At 48.6% G+C, this 21,834-nt stretch overlaps 1 pseudogene; it reads left to right on the top strand.

Moving 5' to 3' along the window:
* Nucleotides 1-652: 652 nt before the first annotated feature.
* Nucleotides 653-1,647, top strand: LOC122808533 (annotated as a pseudogene).
* Nucleotides 1,648-21,834: the final 20,187 nt, after the last annotated feature.

The following is a 21,834-nucleotide window of genomic DNA, read 5'->3' as shown; positions in this document are numbered from 1 at the left end:
CATGTTTTTCCTAAAAGTGTTTTGAACATATCTATGTTACCTTGATTATTTGAGCATAAGCCAAATTACTTCTAATAAGAACCACTGGCAATTCTTTTATCATTCACACCTGTACTATTTGTCTTGGTTATTTTGCCATTCCCATTAGCATGACAACCCCTATGGGAAGTTAAGTAGGTATATTAGGAGGATTAACATTCCATAGAAATGCAGAACGTATTATTCATATCTGATCAGAAGATGAATCTGTTTTAAGAGGTAAGCTGCTTTAGAATATAATGGAAGTGAAAGCAAATGCAGAAATTAATGCACTCTGTTTCATTAGTTAGTTCATAATTCACATATCTTGGGAAATGTAACAAAACAGAAAATGTTTTCTTAACATAGTAAAATCATGGGTAGAAAAGTGGATAAAGCTAGAATTTGCTAATCATGATTCACTTTGGTTTTGTACACATGCTAGTAGTTTACATCTTATATGAATGAAAATTTATTGAAACCAACTTTGTAACAGATTTTCTTCTCACGTCTGTTTCAATTGCAAGGTGCAGAGTGATACTGGAATAATTAAACACATTCAAAAAACAACAGAGAAAGTGGCATCTGAAGAGAATCATGAATATGACAGCTTTTTCAGACTGAGGAACAAGTGATGTATTGCTATTCAGACATAAATGGATCCTGCACAAAGCGTTCTCTTTCATTAGTTACACAAGCTGCATTATACGTTTTGTTCTGTGCTGGAATTGTTGTTACAATAACTGGTAACATTATGGTCATTATCTCAATATATTATTTCAAGCAATTGCACTCCTCCACAAATTTTTTAATTCTATCTTTAGCAGTTGCTGATTTTTTGCTCGGGGTAACAGTATTACCTTTAGTGCAGTTAGAGCCATTGAAACCTGCTGGTATTTTGGTGAGACATTTTGCAGATTTCATATGAGCTTGGATGGGACCATTTCTACGACATCAATTTATCATCTATGTCTTATAGCTATAGATCGTTTTTTTGCAATTACATATCCTCTCATTTACCCTATAAGATTTACTATATGCACTATATCTTTATTGATAACATTTATTTGGACAGTTTCTTTGGCTTATAATTTTTCTATGGTTTATTCAAGAGTTACTGAAGAAGGATTAGAAGAACTTGCAATCACCATGAGCTGCAAAGGTAATTGTCAGGTGTTAACTAATGCAAAATGGGGATTAATTAATACAATAGTATTCCTTATTCCTTTTACTTTAATGACTTGCATGTACAGTAGGATTTTTACTGTTGCAAAGAAGCAAGCTAAACTGATAGAAGGTTTATCAGATCAAACTGGCGCTGCAGGTAACTACAGAAGTAGAGTTGCAAAACGAGAGCGGAAGGCTGCAAAAACGTTAGCAATAGCAATGGTAGCATTTGTTGTTTGCTGTTTGCCATATTTTATAATGAACGCTATTGATGGGTTCCATAATATAATCATTCCAGTATTTGTTTTTGATATTATTTATGGACTTTGTTACTTTAACTCTGCACTTAATCCCTTAATTTATGCATTTTTTTATCCATGGTTTCGAAAGTCAGTTAAGCTAATTATAGCATGCAAAATTTTCACTACTGATTGTTCTACTATAAATTTGTTTAACCAATAGAATGAATAAAATATATATTTTTTATTTTCTTAAGATGTGTCACATTCCTAAAACAAATTGCTATTCTAAATAAATTACTTTTCTACAATATCTGCTGGTGATTTTACTTTCTCTTAATATCAGCTAATAATAATTATAATGTTGCATTTTATGTTGTATGTGGTACTTTTGATCTGCTCTACATTTATTGAACACATGAAAGTTCTGAACAAATAAAGAGAATCCCAGGCGTCAACCAGCCCACACTCCTCACAAAAAATTTTTAGAACTTTGACAGATTTAGATGGCTTCCATGATTAAACTGATATAGTAAAAATATATTATAGGCCAGTTCCTTGAAGGTTAAATAAAGAAAGCAAAAAAAAAAAAAAAAACGAATAAGAATTACAGAAAATCAATAAAAATAAACCCCGGGATTCATGAACCTTGCGCCAGGTGCACGCACAGCGTAGGCGTTACAATGCCAAATATGGCCGCCGAGCGATTCAGGTACGATCCAATCCCACGTGCACTACCGGCGTGCGCCGGATCAGTGCCGCCACCGGCGTAGGTATGCTAAACACCCCATGTGCGGTGTTGCACCATGCAAATGAAGGCATATAGCGATCCACGAAGTGGCGCAGGCGTAGCATAAGGCCACGGCAATGTAAACAAAAAAAAAAACGGTTTACATTTTCCCAAACATAACATAGGAGTAACGGAAGGCTGTCAGCATCAGGTATCACACTGTTGCCATATGCCAATGGTGAAAGACACAGAGAATGTCAAAAGAAAACATGCACAACATGTAAATAATAACATAAATGGTATGTCCACAGAAACTCACAGCAGAACCCCAGGACATGTCTGCGAAAGGTGCAAAACAATGAAATAATATGACAATGTTGTAAAACAGCAGCGTAATACACATCAGTTTCACAGCCACAGTACACTATGGTATGCATGGAAAGCCACAACCACGGTGCAAGGGTTGCCAAGGACTCGCGGCAGTGTTCGGCGTGGTAACTATGAATTAGTAGTCAATGCCATGCAAATGAGGCAGATAATACTGAATCGCAAAACCCCCGCCGGCATAAGGCTGTACCAAATGGCGCAGTGGTAATACACTGAGGAGTGGCTCAGAGGGAATACATGTCACCTGCAGAGGGGTGTGCCACTGTAGGAGGAAGCACATTGGAGCTCAGCAAACCTGGGCTGTACATTGCACATCACAGCTGCAGGACCGGCGTGTGGGAAAATAGTTGAGCTGAGAGCACACAATGCACGCAGAGGTGCATGTGCACGAGGATGACTACGTTCCCTTAACCCAGTCATGTGACGCTCGCCCCGCAAATAACATCGGAAACAGGAAGGTGATGTTGAGAATATGAGGAAATGCGGAAGCAGTGTAATTGGAGTAGTAATGAGCAACCAACAATAATCAACCCACGAAGGCCAATCGGCGGCAGCTGACAACTCTGCATGCAGAAACCTGCAAAACGGGATAGGGGAGGCATATGAATGCAAAGAAAGTAGGGGAGGTAGCAGAGTGCAAAGAGTGAAGACCTGACACAGCAGAGCCAAGCAGACAGGCAGCATAATGGCGGCGGCACACAAAACGCACGATATGCCATGTCCCAGAAACTACACATGACAGGGCTCTGCAGGATGCATGCCAGGAAATAGTAGGTGCAACGTGCAGAAACAGTAAGGGAAGGTCAAAAGGTAATCCATTGCAGGCAAGAGTAATGCAACACCAAAGGCAACAGCATTGCAGTGCCAACGGTAAAACACGGAAGATAATCCCCAGATACGGCCGCACAGACACACCCTATGACATCACCGGGTGTACAGCACAACAGTATAAAGTGTGAATGCACACAACACACAGCCGTGTATTCCCAAACGCTGCACCATAGGTGTAAACACACGGGGAACTTTTAAAAGGTACATGTTGGGTGCTGCCGTGGCCGTGATCCATCAGCATGTGTTAGAGACAGACGGAGTTGTGGAGGAGGATGCCGACAACTACTGTAGGCCTCAGAGGAGAAGGAGAGTGTTCAGACCAAGGGTAACCTACCAGGGGCTACAAGACCTGGAGATAGTAGAGCGTTACAGGGTGGATAGGGACACGTTACAGCAAATAGTGGAGCTGTGCCAGCCATGCCTGAGAACAAGAAACAACAGAGGGGAGCCCATCCCAGTGGACACAAAGGTATGTGTAAGCTTGCGAATACTGGCCACAGGTACCTTTCAAAGGCCAACTGGGGATATAATGGGCATCTCACAGGCATCAGCATCCAGGGTACTACACCAGTTTCTGGATGCCATGTTACCACATGCCAATGAGCATATATACTTCCCCAGATCTCAGGAGGAGTTGGCTAGCAATATGTGCCACTTCCACCATGTCGCACAATACCCGGAGGTACTAGGTGCGATAGACTGTACGCACATACAAATCAAGTCACCACCTGGGGAGCAGGGTAGACACTACATAAACCACAAGGGATTCCCCTCCATCAATTGCCAGGTCGTGTGCAATGCACAGGGCATTATCATGGATGTGTGTGCTGGCAGCCCTGGAAGCTACCACGACTCCCATATCTGGCATGCCTCACAGCTGTACCAGGTATTCGCCAGGGGGGACATCCCACAAGGCCACCTTGTGGGAGATGCTGGCTATGCACTGGAGCCGTGGATGATGACTCCCATCAGAAATGCACACACACATGCAAGAACGCCATAATGAGGCACACGCACAAACCAGAATAATCATAGAGCGTGTGTTTGGGATGCTGAAATCACGGTTCCGGTGCTTGGATACATCTGGTGGAGCCCTGCAGTACTCTCCAGGCACATGTGCCCACATATCCATAGTATGTGCCATGCTACATAATATGATCCTGCGGAAGCAGCTGCTGCAGGGACATAATGGCGAAGGGCCACAAAGCCCACCACAACTGCCAAGGCCAGTCCAGGCACAGAGGGTTCAGGACCATGAACACACTGTGCCAGCCCCAGTAGGCAGACAGAGGCGTACCCAATATGCCTATGCCCTGGCAAAGAGGGAACGTATAGCACATACTCTGACAGTGTAGGCCCCATGGACTGACACCTCCCTACCTGCACACACAGTGAAATGGATGGCACACAAACATGACCACCCGTAAAGTGTACCATATGGGTGGCCCCATGTGTGACTCCAACATAGGCAGCACCCAAACACTGTACACCCAACAGCCAGCGGAGCATGGAACGGCAACACCTGAACCGTACGCAGGTCCTACTGCAGACCGCGTTGCTGTATGCTGCCACGTTTGCCACAAGGTGTATACATATAAACATGTATATATGTGCATATACATATAAGTAGATAGATATCATTACATATATAGAAATATATGTACACATATACATAGAAGTACTACAGGTAAGACAGGGAATCAGAGGGATGTAAGGTGACAGAGATGTAACACGCGATATCTGTACATAGTATACATAGTGAAACGACAACCTGAGCATCCGGGAGGTTTAACAGAAGAGGATACCGCCAACCATGGAAAGGTCAACATACCAAAATGCATAACCGCGAGTCGGAATGATCGCCAGGCCACAGTACAGTAGCAGTACATGCGCGGGTAATACTATGATGATATAAGGGGGGAGGTAGACACCGCCGCCGGTGATGCGGCCCATGCAGGTACTGTGTGCAAACGTCCCAGTGACTGCCGTAGTATGTGTATGTGTGCGGAGAGGGTGCCGTGTGATTGGCTGTGCGAGTGTAATGTGTGTGTCTCTGTAATATGTGTATGTTGGTGCCATGTTAGAGGCAGAGTGGAATAATATGTGTAGGCATACAGTACACTAGCCACAGGCATATGTACACCAGTAGTCCCAAAGTAGTAGTGAGAGCCCCACCCTGGCTAGGCATGTGGTGACGTATAACGATGCAAAGTGACAATGTCCCAGAATGTAGCACAGGAATATACCCCACAGGAAATGGAAAGGACGTATGTACTAATCATGACCGTATGTATGACACCGATATGCTAATTGCAAAATGATACGTCGGCAAAGTCACACAGCAATAGGTATGTACCGCAGAAATACATATGTGCTACCTCGCTACTGACCGTGGCCACGTATCGGCCCGTAAACACCGCTGTGTGTTCTACAAGTGTCAAACAAGCAATCCCCACCTGAATAGGTGGCAACCACTGGCAAACAGGCCATCCCAAGTACAGGACCACAATCACTGTAAATATCTGGGACAGAATGACAAGGGATAGTCATCACGTACAAACAACCGCTGATATACCACAGATATGACGGAGGAATACATGCATGAAGCACATACGCAGGCGATACCAACACCACATGACAACAACATAACCTACACTCCCAGACCAACAGACAATTAACTGTCAACACCCAGGCAGGGATGGAGCACACAGACAACCATACCGTGTATGTAGAGATGCAAGGCCCACAACCCGTAACCGTCACCTACAACCTCCGATATTCCCCATCGTACATATTAAAGGGATACAAGCCGTAATAGCAGCACAAACATACAGGCAGTCAATGACATCTGCATAACCGATACATCTCACGTGGGAAACACAATCAACAGCGGATGCATACTTGCATGCGTTGTTCAAAGGAATACAACAGCTATGTTACACATCCGAATGCAAAACGCTATCAACAGACGCCGTCAGGGCAGGGACACCCACATGTCGAACCTAATACCATACCCAACACACACAATCCACGGCCAACACCACTGCGAAATGTACCTGTCGCCACACATAGCGGCTGCAGTTACACATAACATAACACAATACAGACCATCTCCACGAAGGTAGGGCAAATAGAGTAGATGCACAGGTGATATGCGCACAATTACACACTGAGGAAGAGCAATTGGGGGGATGAACCCACATGTTGCAGGTATCGACGGATATAAGGATGACTCCCAGGATATTCAAACCGTATGCTCATACCGAACCAGCAGTGTACAACGGAAAGAGTGATAAATAGGAATAACAATACATGGAACGAAAAAAGGAACGAAACACCGACAAGGTATGTAGAACACACGATATGTACGGGTGTGTAACGCATGATGTGTACGACGAAGCAGTACTGTATGGGAATGGTGTTTGTAAGTAATGATACTTGTCCATAATGCAGAGAGTGTTGAAAGGTGGTTATGTAGTGCTATCCTGCTGAACATACCAATGACTGTGGACACCGTGTGCACAGCAGTGGGACATCATGTACACAGCCGAGACACCACAAGGGCTGCCACAGGGGGGCATAAGAGAGGACAATGCCAGACCACATGCCGATGCTGGCAGTGGATGTCCAACAAGGAAGTGCCATAGCAGGGGATAGGACATGTATGTATACTGTCACAGCACACATGTGTATGGGCATATACCATCGATGTCATACGTAATGTGCGCCCGACGTGCACGTATGCCTTGCAGTAGGGGATACTATGTTAACTATGTGTAATGTAAAGCTGTCATGGTGGATATGACAGACATTATACACAGTATCACAGGCATATCATGCATAATGGAGGTATTGCCTATTGGTATGTACAATAACAGGATACATATGGCCTGTAGGTATGGGACAGAGTAGTAGCATCATAGCCATCCGAAATGGAAGGAACACCAGGTAACCATGCCCAAACAATCTGTAGCAGGTGCATTGTGGGCAACAATGAGGTCTGGCAGGTCCATGTGTTAACACATGTGCAGTGTACACAGTAGTGTCACCTCCCCATGGTAGTGTCCAGTGAACAGCAGAGGCGGGTGTCAACTGCATGTTTACACAGTACTGCTGCTGTGGTAGTACCATGACTATGTGTCACTCAAACAGCAAGGGAGCTATCACATGAACAGTGCCACTGTGTGTCCCTGTGGGATGTGCACAGGACCTATGTTGCACAGCATGGTGTGTGTTGTGTCTGCGGAAGTAACACAGAAGCCCAGCCCATGCAGTGTGGCATGTGTGCACATATCCATGAGCAGTCCGTTCACACTGCCCACTGCAATTGTCATGTATGAGGAGTATATGCATCAGTAATGCGGAGGACATGGTCCGTGTCAGAGCAGAAGACAACCCTGTGTATGTGGTATGCAGATGTGTACAGATGTGTTTTCCGTCTGTCAGCCGCATATGTAAACTGTCCGAGCCTGGTACACATCGTGGCATGACAATGCTGTGCCATGTAAAGTCGTAGCCGTTGTGGAAGGTACACCATGAATGTGGTATTGTACCCTTGACCGTGTGTAGATGTGTGAATGCCACAGGTACAATGGCTACCTATGTACCAGCATCACACACAGAACAGATAGGTGTGGCCCTGCAGAAGTGTATCCATGCCACAGTGGAATACAGTAACCACAGGACCGTGTTGGGCATTTGTGTACAGCAACCATGAACAATGTGATATGCATGTACGGGGCCAGTATCCATGTGATAGTCACTGGGTGAATGTTGCTATGCAAAGGTGATGTGCATGCACCATGTGTCATGCATCCTGATGCCATGACACCCACATGATGTATGTGCCACACTGACACCTGTATGGTCGTTATCGGTATGAGCTGGTGGAGCTATAATGGTGCCAGGTATGTAGATGTGGGATATCTAGGCATGGACAGTACTCTGTGACAGCATGTTGTGTATGTAAGCCAATAGTGAACATGAGGGGCCCCATGAGTGAGGACTGTGTAATGCCATATGTACCTGACATGTAGTAGGTAGTATGATATGCTTGCACCACTGTGTGTCCTGTCCAGGAGTCATATAGCCTAACATCCTGAGACACAGGGTATGATGTGCAGGTGGATGTCCAGAACGTGGAATGGTGCTGAAGGGCAATGTGAGGACAACGTCTGATTTGTTGCCCTCTGTACCACCCCAACCCCCCATGCTATGGTACGACAGGTGGCCAGCATGTGTACGTGGCGTGCTGTGGCACACAGAAGCCCAACAAGGGTGCCAGGAAAGGCATGTAGGCCATTAATGTGTGCGTAAAGCACGTTTGTGAGGATGTGCCCCAGTGCCATACAGAACAGTCCCTTCATGGGTGTACGAATGCAGTGCCACACGTGCAATGCAGTGACACCCATGGGTAGTGCGATAGATGCGGCTGTGCGGTGGTCAAGGTACACAATGTCTGACAACAGGCTAGCAGTGAATATAGTGGGCTGGTGTGGAGACACATACCAAACAGGTTGGTGGGACATAACAGCTAGGGACATCAGAAGGTGACATTGGGCCAGTGTCCCAGGACATAACGTGTGCATGTCAGTACCATGTATGTGTCCACAGGGACACTACGATGTCCATGTATGGATTGCAACCCTGTAGTGAGTGAGAGTGTGTATTGTTGGTAAGTACACCATCGCCTGGCATGTTGCCAACATTATCATGGTCTGCAATGCCTGGGTGACAATTGTATGTGACATTGAATGTGGATGTAGCCAAACAACACAGACATACCACCACACTGCCTGAGGCCCCACACTGCAATGTGTGGCAGTCATGTGTAGGTAGCTAGCCTTGGAGCATGTGATGGACCACGAGGACCCACCATGGCTGACAAGTGATGCACCCCACACATGTGAATATACACCACCGTGCAACAGCCTACACATGTGCCCATACATCAGATGTGCATAGAACATGACCACCACCGTGGCGTCTGTGAAAAGGTCAGTACCGCCACGTCTCTGTGTGGAATAGCATGGTCCCCACCATTGTGTACATGCTACGGAAGTGCACTGTGGTATGTGTCAGCATATGTATGTACACTGTCCATCTGCTGGGGTGTCATGCCATCAACAACTGCTGTCAGCAGACATCAGTAGTACTGGCTGTAGTACACATGTTCCGTGTATGCTGCGATGGGTATGTGTCCAGGGTGTGGCTAGCAGGGCCGTGAAGCATATGTGTTCATCCACCAAAGGCGGGATAACCCCAGGTTTAACACACCAGACACATGGAGGTATTATGCATGCTGAGGGTAGTGTAGGTATGGTATGTGTTGTGTAATGTGTCATCCAGCTGGGTGGAGTTCATGCCTCAAGCATGTGTAGGTACATGGGTGTCCATTCTAGGGAAGTGTGGGTTGCTGTCAGCACATGGCAGTGGCAGCTGTCCGAGGCCCAATGTGCAGTATAACAACACAGACAGCATGTAACCTGTGGTGTACAATGTAAACTCTGTTGCGTGTTACAATGTGTCTAGCAGTCACAAACATGGGTATCTGCACATTGAGCACCTATGATGCATTGTGTTTGGCAAATATCCAGGATGTGTGCAGAACACTGTGTGATGTGTGATCCCCTCACCTGTGTGTGTTGCAGTCCAGGTATGTGCCTGGGAGGTACGATCCGTGTACAATCTGTACTTGCAGGCATGCTGCGCAGAGCATGGAGGCAGGTCCCAGTCACTGCAGATAAATGTGAGTGGTGCACTAGTGTGTGTGCCTTGCTTGTGTGCAGCACAGTGGAAGGTGCAAGCATTGTCCCACATGACTCCATGCCGTGCCTGCCTGTTACAGCCCTGCTGGAGACAGTCATGTGACACCGCCACAGAGGCAGTATAGCATGTGAAGATGTACATGTGTGCTCCACACCCCAGGCAGATGGCCGCAGGTCATGTGTGCCACAGCAGTGTGGTCGACCAGGACTGTCATAGTGGTCAGATACCACATGCCTGTATACGTACAATATGAGCATAGGCAACAGTTGCAGTGACACAGTAGGTCAATGTACAGTGTCCCTGTGTTCAGACCACTGCCTACTGTACACTTGGCTAGACACACACCCAGAGGGTGAATATACTGGTGAGCCATCACATGTCCCAGTACACGTAGCCTGTGTAATGCCATCACAGGGCGGTCACAATAACATGTATGAGGGATATGTTGTACCAGGTGATGTGTCATGTGTGCATATGTTGAGTTGCACAGCTGTTCATACGTCCGCAACATATCAGTGCATGATGCATACTGTAACATGACATGTGGAACTGCACTGTGATCCACAACAGGGTCATCTGAGACAGGTGTGTTGTGAATGGTGTAACCCATGGTTCCACGGGATATACACCGGTGCTGTTGGCTGCCATGCTGGGGGCCACCAGTGGTGCCTACGGTGGTCATACAGACATACTGCACACATTGTTCTGGCAGGAATGTCCATTGTTGTAGATAATGTGTTACTACGTGAAGGTAGGTGTGTGTTGTGAATGTTACCCATCCAGATGTGACCATCAGGTGCAGTCACGGTTGTTGACAGCATCACACCCATCCACAGCTGTCAGCACCTTGTCCCCAGAATGGGTGTCAGCCGCCCTGGTACTGTGTGACCTATGTGCAGATGGCGGAACACCTACTACTGGCTGGCTAACAGTGTCATCTAGGAAGGCTATGTGATGGCTGGAATATGCTGTTATAATGTATAATGATGGTATCCCAATGAAGTACATGGAATCACATACAATAAGCCATGGCTGGCATGTAAACCATGTACAACAATGACTGTGTGACAGACACAAACAATGCGGAGCCATGTTGAACATGCACCCATGAGAATACCAAATGAGGTATGTTGCACATATCGATGTACAACTGTCAGCTATGGGCACAGCATGGATGCAGGCGCATATCCCCCACAGGCAGTACCACGCCATGCAGGTAGGGGGGCATTGCATGACTACATGTGACAGTTGCTGTACCGCCACATGTACTGCATATCCGTCATATAGGGGTAGCAGTGGTACGTGACTGTTGGACATGCCTGTACATATGACCATGTCCCACAGGATATGTGTTATGTGTGTACAACACCTGTTGTACCGTCATCAAGCTGTGAAGTGTATGGCTGCCAGTGTACCTGTGTGACATGTTGTGCAATGGGTGCAAAGGTACGCAGTAGTGCATTGCATGCCCACATGTCCCACACAGGTGCATAGCCTGAACATACAATACAAACAGTGTGTTGGATCATAGTAACCCACAAGAGGAGATGGGTATGGGTGGCAACCCACTACCACCTGTCCGGGTAAGGTGTGCAAGTCCATGACACATTAGCACCCGATATGTTAGCAGTACAGCTGTACAGGGCGGCTTGCATATTTGATCACTAATACCCCTGTGTGTTCCACCACTGGCCTGTTGACAGACAGACACCAACACAATGTGCAGCATTGGCATGTGCACAGCACATCACCGCTGGCTACTGTAGAACAGGGTTACCATGTAGACACGTGCACAGAAAATCTGCGCCAGCCACACTCAAACACGTTATGTGTTGAACCCCACCATCATTGTAGCCTATGCCACAGACAGATGTTCATGCATCTGTGTATGTACGGCTGGGAATGTCCCTGGCCTAGCAGTATATCTGTGTCAGTGTTGCGAACAACATACTGAATGGGCTGGGTGTGTGAGGTGTGCATCATACATGTATGGTCCGATGGATGATACCATCAGTGCCCCCACTATGTGAACATCCCTGTCCCCATACATGGATACCTATGCTGTGCCAACACCATGGTCCCTGTGGGAGGGATGGTGCTGTGTGGTGCACCTGCTGACATGGCGGTGGCAGCAGGCACTGGCTGTAGACATATGTGGTACCCATGTCAGGCCAGGCTACCATCCATGTGCTCGGGATATCAGTGTGTTGGCACATACAGCACTGTGTTGAACAATATCACAGCACATAGCACCTGTCAGGGGTAATGTGTATGCATGGATGTGCGATACCAGCATGCACCATACACACCTCCACCAAGCAGCATGCTGCCTACCTTGCAGAAGGCCATTGTCCACACCATGATGATAGACATTTGTAATGTCCATATACACATAGCAATGACATATGGAATGGACAGCCACCCTCCCAATATCAGTACCCCCCAGGTGGGACACATCCCTGTGCCATGTATGTGACATACCCTGTCATACCATGCAGCCCTGTCCAGCAAGGCTGCACGTGCTATCACAGTCATACATGGTGCGATGGCCAAATGGCACTTGCACTATCAACCGTCCAGAGCAGTAATGTGGCACTGATGCACCTTGTGGTGTCACAGGTGCTGTGTGTTGGCGTGTACAATGTGTGCGCGCACATGCTATGTATGACCATCCCTGCTAATGTCATATGATTACACAATGTCCCATGTGTATCACATGTGCAATACAGGTGAGCCGTGGCAGGTTGTCCAACACCTGTACAGTGCTGTGTAGATGTACATGGCACAACACATGCATGTACAGGTGTCCACATGTATGTGTGCAGTGCCACCGCTGACATCCATAACGGCTGCGTCCGTGATGCTTAGTGACATATACACAGCATCCAGGTGAACAGTAGAACTGTGTGCACATTGGGACACGTGCCAACTGGTATGAACACAGGTGTGGGCAGGTACACATGTCCACAGCAGGTTACCATCAACATGGTGTGTGTACAGTGTGATGAGTTGACACACAGATATGATATGATACCTGCTGCTCAACGGTGTGACAGCAACATGTCAGCTGTGTTAGTGCCATGATGCATCGCAGAGATTACTGTGCAGATGTCGTACATGTCATAGCAATGTATGTCCAGCGGTATGCCAGTACATCAGTGTAAATGTGACCTGTCACCATCATTATGTCTTACAGATAATGCCACGTTCACGGCTGCCAGCCTTCAGCCACCAGGAGGATGACGTAATCATACCGTTGCTCCATGACAACCATGACCTGCTATTCAGCCATGTTCCACAGCAAGCACAGCAGTGAGATGACATGTGGCAGGATATGTGCAGGAGTGTGAACGACGTGGGTGGCAACAACCGCACCTACCAGCAGATACGCCGACACTGCACAGACCTAATACGGCATGCAAAACAGCGTGCTGCCGCAATCGCCAGAGAACAAGGTGGAACAGGTGGTGGGCCACCAACCCAGCACCCACTCACACACACGGAGGAGCTCCTGGACAGTCTGGGGACACCCAGGGAACATCATGCAGAAACACTCGCTGCCATCGTGGAGGTGGGTGTCTCCCAACCAACGAGCCTGGAGCTGCCTGGTAAGTCAGTCTTGCATATGTGTATGATAACTGACGTAGGTGTGGGTGTCACAGTACACCACATAATGTGCCAACACATGCCAGTTATATGGCCACACAAGCCGCATACTACAGTATGCTACGTTGTGTTTGCAGACATGTGCATAACACATGCTACCACACAGGTACATGATGTGACATGCACAGTGCTTACTGTGGCTACAGTCATGGATAATGTTTATACTGTTGTGTCGCCCCTATACAGGTACCGCTGGCATGTCGCACAGCCATGGGTCCGTCGCAGGTGAGACTTTGTTAGTAACAGGCATGTTACGGTGTATAGATATTCACCATGTGGCCAGGTATGACATGCACACCTGGGTTCCGCTCCAGTCACAGTATACAGGTTGCACCACCTGACACACATGCCACCCATGTACAGTAGAGACAACCGTTAGTATACACCGGCATGAAACCACAGAACCCATCGGTGTGATATGTGCAGTCAGCTATGCATACAATGGTGGAGGTGTTCTACAATGGCTGCATATGTAGTATGCATTGGAATGCCATTTGTGGTATGCACACAGTACCACATAGTGAGCTGTGATCTGGCCAGCACACAGGTGTTACCAATGTGACATATGCCCCTGCATTGTGTGCACACGTTGTGACATGGCACATGACATGTCCCATGCACATGGTGTTCTGTCTGCAATATTGTCACACCATGACATGACCTACGCCCGACATAGTGGACATCCACACTGTCTGCATAGGCCTCTGGATTGTGACACCTCAGACTTGTATGGGTGTATGTCACATGGGCCACCACAGGGATGGGTACACGATGCCCATCACACACAATTGTCCATGACCCAGTTAAACATGGCCATGGGTGATACCTACAGGCATGTTGCCACACAGTACATCTGGAGTGGATAGACACCGTTGCACATTGTCCACACACAGTGCGATCATAGCTGTAGTGGACCACCTGTACATTTGATGTGGTACACCAGACAACCGGAATGCCTGTCAGCAGCCACTGGAGGTGCCACCAATGTCTACCATATACGTGCTGTGGAACAGCATGACTGTGTTGCAGACATGGCAATGCAATGTGTCCATGGTATGCATCACACAGAAACATACCTGTGTCCTGCTGCCATGCAGTGGCACAGTGCCTGTACTCCCCACTGTATAGCTATGTACATGGCTCACACCAACCACACCTGCACAGATATCTTTGTTACACATGCATTCTATCTGTAGCCTGTACACATAACACTGCACTGTGACGTCCTGTATGATGCGGTGCATGTGGTGGGACACCATTGTCACATGTCCACATGTTATCGCACATGTTGGCGGAGTACATGTCAAAGTGACGCCAGCCATGTGTACTGTTAACCTTCCTGTGGCCACACGGTGTATCACGGTGATGCATGCAAACTACCATGAATGTGTGTACTGCATGCTTACTGAAATGACACCTGCTTGATGTAGTGTGCACCCCAGGGCAGTATGCATACTACCACTATTAATGTCTGGCCTGCATTCACTGAGCTGTGGTGTGGGAATGCTGCATGCCATCTGCAATATCACATGCATGATGTGTCTGCGTGTGTGTGTGTCTGTGTGTGTGTGTCAGCGTGTGTGTGTGTCTGCGTGTGTGTGTCTGTGTGTGTGTGTGTGTGTGTGTGTGTGTGTGTGTGTGTGTGTGTGTGTGTGTGTGTGTGTGTGTGTGTGTGTCTGCGTGTGTGTCTGCGTGTGTGTAATGTATCTTACAGTATGTCTTTGTATTCACAGGTGGTGAAGGTGCGTTCCCCTCCTGCAGTCCATCTGATGCTAGTGTCCCCACAGATACTAGCGGTGATGACCATATGCATGAGGCACAGGCAGGGTTGTCATGGGCAGAAGCTGTGCCATTGGTTACCATCCCACCTATGTCCCCTTTATCTCCGCACATGGTTCTGATGCCGACACATACCACATCACCGTTGCCCATAGAGGAAGGACAGTCAGCATCTGTTGGCATTGAGCAGGAATGTGTGGTGGCTACAGAAGGTGCGGGTCCACACCATGTTGCCAGTGTAATGTCTGGTGATGTGCCACACAGGCATGTGGCTGGTGCTGCTCGTAGGAGGACCTCTGGCAGACATGCACCTGCTGTACAGGGTGCAGCAGCTGGTATCACCAGACACATGTTCCAGACTGTAATGGCGGCACAGGCACGTGCTGAACGGCAGAACCAAGAAGGGCAGAGGCTGCAGAGGGCCGCAATCTGTTCCCTAAATGAGAACATCCAGTCATTGGCAAATGCTCAACAGCAGATTGCTAATGTTCTGGATAGGCGATTAGGTGAGATGGTTGGAATCCTCGACCGAGGCATGTCAATCCGCGAGCGTGAGCTGTCTGTGCTGGAACACCTGGTAGGGGTGAGGCGTAGGACACGTGGCCATAGGCCAGCAACTCCACCTAGTGTAGGTCGAGGTGTGTGTGCCACCTCTCATGCCCACTCACACAGTGCCAGTAGCAGCAGCAGTGCAGCTGGTGCTACACCAACCACACCAGGACACAGCAGGCCACATGGACGTGGCCCTGGCCGGTGCCAGCATGGACACGGTTCCAGTGGACATGTGTCATCGGAGATTGGCCACTCCACACCTCTACTCGGTAGTGCCCATGCGACCCCAGGCAGGCACGGGTCACGTGGCCGCAGACGGACACAGTGAGCCGTACAACCTGCACTGTACAGTCTGGGGCTGCCAAGTATACCCCGTGTAGGCATCACAGATGGCTGAACTGTGTACACACATACCCACACACAGCAGACACAACTGTAGGGCTCCACCACATCCACATGCATTCTGCACAGTCATGCCCAGTAAATGCACCGGCCCTTACACACACACATGATGTCATCCATTGGTACAGCCTATGCCCCTGGCACACATATCACCCTGTGCATATGATGAAGCCTCTGCCGCATCACTGTCATCCACACCATCGGTGCACAGTTATGCAAATATATTCTGATGCACAGGGTGGACAAGTTAGTGAGAGGTGTATGTGATACCTGTGTACGCATAGTGTGTGATGTGTATGTTGCAGTGGTTGTGTATGACAAGTGACAGGTGTGTATGTGACGTGGGTTGTGTACTGTCATCATGCAGCAGACATACCATGTAGTGCAGGTGCAGCATACATTGAGCTGTGTACAGGGTATGTGTGATGGTTACATGTGTAGCACCATGTTGGTTCTGTTAACCTGTATGCCTCATATGGTGTACTTGCATGTGCCTACTGGGAGCACTGTTATCAGTCCCCCACATGTAGCTGTAGGTTACCCACAGGGACATCTGGCAATATCAGCATACCACCGGTACCCGCAACCTGCCTGAACACCTACATAGGTACATAGGTGCATAGGTACATACCAGGCTATGTGCCCTACGGCATGTGTAAGCCTAGCCAGAGTGTGTGTGGCCTTCACCACCCCTTAGGATGAGGCTACTATATCCATTGGTCTGCTGTCCCTCTGTTCAGCAGTGACACAGAGATGATGCCTGGGGCATACCTACGAACTCCCATCCACACGTCAGGATTACTCTTGGACAGAGTCAGTGAGGGGCTCTGCTTCACAAGGGCTGGGAATCTGTTCCATGGTGTAGGGAGTCTCTGGGCGATGAACCTGTCCCTCCAGCACGTCCTATTTATGTCCGTGTTGAGGTTTCTGTCAGTTGCTCCCGTGCTCGTGGTTGTTTGGATCCTAGGAGGTGGAACATGTCCATGACACCCAGGTTGGACATGGCCGTGTATGTCAGGCACAGATCACCTCGGAGCAGACGGTATGAGAAGGTATACAGCCGGAGTCCCCTCAGTCGGGCAGCGTGTGACATATGTCTCAGCACCTTTATCCCTGTGTTGTGGAATGTTTGAGGTCCTTCCAAGTGCTGCAGGTGTCAGGTTAGGTACATTCCAAATGTGGCATTGTACCCAATCATTGGTCTGATGCGTGAAGAGTACAGGGGTACAATGACCTCCCCTGATGTGGATGTGAATCCCTTCATGACCAGGTGGGCACAGTGGTATGTCTTCCCAACCACATTGGCAATGTGAGTGTCAAGAGAGGTTACCGACAGGTTTGGTACCCTTGTCCATGATCACATCCACCATGTTCAATGGATTACCACCTATGTGGTAATTCGGGGTGAACATGTCTTTCCCAAAGGGTAGGTCTATACCTTCCCTGGCATGTAGCTTCAGGCCATGGCTCTGGCACCAGGTATCCATTTCTATGAGACCTCAGGTGGATGTCCACATCTGATGGGGTGTTGAGTATGGTGGCCGGTTTGCAGTCATCTGCAAACCTTGTCTGCCACAATCCCCCTATGTTTGCATGCATGTCAGAAAGTTGAATGCCGAACAGGAGGGGGCCCAGGACTGAGCCCTGTGGGCCACCACTTGGGACCAGCTTGGAGTCTGACATGGCACCAGGAACACTAACCCTGTGGGTTTTGACCCCCATCCGGTTGGCAAACCATCGTGTGACATATGTCTCTACATCTATGCTGGTGAGCTTTTCTATGATGCCCGCGTGGAGTGTGGTTCAAACGCTGTTGCCGGGTCACGGTAGTCTGTGCAAACCGACGTACCCCCATCAATGGCCTTAGTGACTCCTCCAAACAGGTCGACCAGGTTCGGGAGGCAGGATCTGCCCTTGACTAAGCCGATGTGGGTATGTTCCAGTATTTGTTATTCCCCAATGTCTTTCTTTATGGGCTCCATTATGGACCCCTCCATAGCTTTGCAGACAAGGCTTGTCAAGCTTATAGGGCAGGGATGTACAGAGTCCATAGGAGCACTACCTTGGTGGAGTGGGACCACAGTTGCCGTATGCCATCCATCAGGTACGTAGCCTGTAGTAAGGCTATGATTAAACAGCAGCCTTATGTGCGGGGTGAGGCCCTCATTGAGGTTGTGTAGCACACAGCCGGGGACACCATCTGGTCCCATTGATGCTGTGTTCACTGCTTTACAGATATCAGCTCTCACCTGGGCATCTGAGATGTTTGGGAGGCTAGACTCTGGTGGGATAGATACGTCCCCTCTTGGGGGGGGAGGGAGGGTAGATGTATGCACGGAACCTGTCTGCCAGTTTGTTGGCAATGTCTGTGGGTTCAGTGATCATTGTACCATTCTGGACTAATTCCGAGCATAACTGTGTGCTTCCACCCATGTTCCTACCATAGCTAAGGAAGGCCTTATGGTTGTCTTATGTGTCCTTTGCAAGTCCAGTCCCACAGGCAGCCTTGGATGATTGTATGAGTGATCGTATGTTAACACCAGTATTAATCAGTGATGCCATCCCTGGTAGTGATATTGCTCTGTCATGTAGTAGCTTTCACCTCTTGTTGTACGGTTTGTTAATGGCTGGGGTCCACCAGACCATGTGCCTGCCTTTGGTGGACAAGGTCCTGATGTTATCAGGGATCGCTTGATCCAGACATTCCTGGGGGTGCTCATAGAAGGCATTTGTAAGGGTTTCAGCAGCGTGGCCTGTGTTTACCACTGGCATGGAGGCCTTGTAGGGTATCACACCAGTCTAATGACATGTGGGGTTCGCTGTGGAGAGGTCTTCACTGTGGTCTCCCTTGCCGGTGGTGGGTGCAGGATGCGGATCTCCAGTGAGTTCACTATATGGTCTGACCTCACCGTTGAGGGATGTACATCCTGTGTGGAGCATGTTGTCCCCATGTGTGATGATCAGGACTAGTATAGTTCCTCCCCTTGTGGGTATGGTGCATGGTTGTTCCACAGCATTCGGGTGTATGAACACCTGGAACCTTTGGTGTAGGGTGTTGTGTCCTGGGTAATGTTCCCGGTCTATGTATGGGTGGTTGATGTCACCCAATATGATGGTGTTGTGAGAGCATTCATACTCCCCAGATTCTTCAGGAAGGCTGTGCGGGTATCCTGGGTTTGGGAGAGTGGTCTGTAGCATGCAACAAACTGTAGGGCAGTCCTACCCATGGTTAATTGCACCTGGATGGTCCCTGCTGCTACGTGCATTTCTGCCAACCTGGAGGTGTGAGTATCCGTCACAGAAATGGAGACTCCCCCTCCTTCTGTGTTCGGTCCGGGTTATGGTCCTGAACGCGTGATATGAGGTATGAACTGATAGTGCTGGGGTGCTCTCAGGAGCCCTGAACAATGTTTCAGTCACAGCACTGACATCAATGTCCTCCATACTGAGGAGGGCATTTGAGGGCATGAAGCTTGGGCGTAGACTACTGGCACTGAGCAGTATTACCCTTTCTTCTCTCCAGGTTTGTAGTCTAGGGTGGTAGGTTTATCATTCCAGCCTTGCCTGCAGTGGGCACTGTGGGGGTGGCAGGAGCCTTAGCCAAACTCTTGAGGACCAGGGGCGACAGGTGCAGGCCATCCCTTGCGAAGGGCCGTGGCGTGCCAAGCATGTCAACCCAGGCAAGAGGAACCTGGACCGGCACAGACTGACACCGGTAACCAGGCACATTATCAAGGGTGATCATTTGGAGCCAATATAGTGGCATCATACATGATGAGGGTGGGATACTGCCCAGGGTCAGGGACATGCTGGCCTGGGCTACACAATTTGAGAGCCCCTCTATGTCTCCTTTCATGTATCCCAGGGTGGTATGTCTCCGGTCGTTGACACCGGCATGGACAATGACCGCGTCATACTTGTACATGCTGCGGAGTGACCTGTGTGCGTGTGTTATGTGGCGGATACCAGTGCCCGACAGGTAGCCTACTGTGATCATTCCCTTGTTCAGTCTGGTGGGTGGGACGTCAGTGTGTCTGACTGTGGCGTCACCCATTGCAAGTGTGTCCGGCATTGTGTGTGGCCTTTGGGGCTGTGACTGTTTAGCACAGTGGTGTTGAGAACTATGTGTTGCATGTCCTATGTCTTGTGGAGGCAGTTGCTTGGGTGTCTGCTTCAGAGGCTCGTTAGGTTCGTTACATGTTTTAACATCCATCTTGACCCAAAATGGATGAGGAGCAGATATACCCCCAGGGATACTACTTGTGTCCTCACCTCGACAGAGGCACATAAAAAAAAAATAATAAGGTCTCTATACTAAAGGGGTGGCGTGAAGCCCAAAACGATGGGCTAGGGCTTGTAAAAATGCCCTCGGGCAGATAGCCTACATGAACCCTATGAACCCATGAACAGTGCCTCCACGTATGTCTTAGTGTGTTCATGTGTTTGTTTAGCATTTGTGATAGTTACATGTGACACTGGGTTTGTGGTGTGCATGGTGTCCTTCCCTCCCGTTTTGTCTTGCGGTCATGGTTTGGGAGAGCTCAGCTCCTGTCTGGCTATATAGTTGCATCTCTCACATATATTATGTTTAGTGGGGGAGGTGCGGCTTGTCCGTGTCCATGAGGCACCTGTAACATTGCCGAGGACGCCCAGATTCACCATCTGAACAGGAGAGGTCACTAGCAATTGACCCTTCGACATGCCAGAGAACGTGAATGCATTTGCTGTGTAACTGCGTCAGAAGGCACCTATAGGAAGTGGGTACTCAAGGGGATTCTAGGCTAGTGTAGTACTCCATCTAGTATACATGTACTTTACCTATGTAGGAATACTATGGGAGCAGGTGCAGAGCTTTTGTGATAGAGAACAGACAGTTTAGATTGCAAGAAGAGAGGTTCTACATGTAAACCTGTAGAGCACGGAGCCAGATATAGTGTAACGTTGCTTACACGGTACATGACACACATGTCCACACATATACTGCACCTGACGCCTGTGGTCGGTGCCACAGGCTACGGTGGACAGAGACATCACATACATGGCATGACACAGTACAGGTATGGTGACATTCTGCAGGTGCCGTACACAGTGTGCTGGCAACTGACCGCAGGTGTCACCTGTCAGCTGTGGTGCATGGTGTGCAGCAGTTGGATGCTGTACCTGTACAGGAATATGTCCGCAATCGCGGGGCGTACACCACTATGGAACACACCCCATTGTGTGCAGATGGGGACGCCTGCCTGTGTGGTCAGCAGCCCCACAATACAATGCACCCAGCCATGTCACAGGGCGGTC

This window comes from Protopterus annectens, chromosome 8.part0, assembly GCF_019279795.1.
Source record: "Protopterus annectens isolate FY-2018-M chromosome 8.part0, PAN1.0, whole genome shotgun sequence".
Lineage (NCBI taxonomy): Eukaryota > Metazoa > Chordata > Ceratodontiformes > Protopteridae > Protopterus > Protopterus annectens.
The sequence above is the reverse complement of the archived record's forward strand: the minus strand, read 5'-3'. Positions and strand labels throughout refer to the sequence as shown.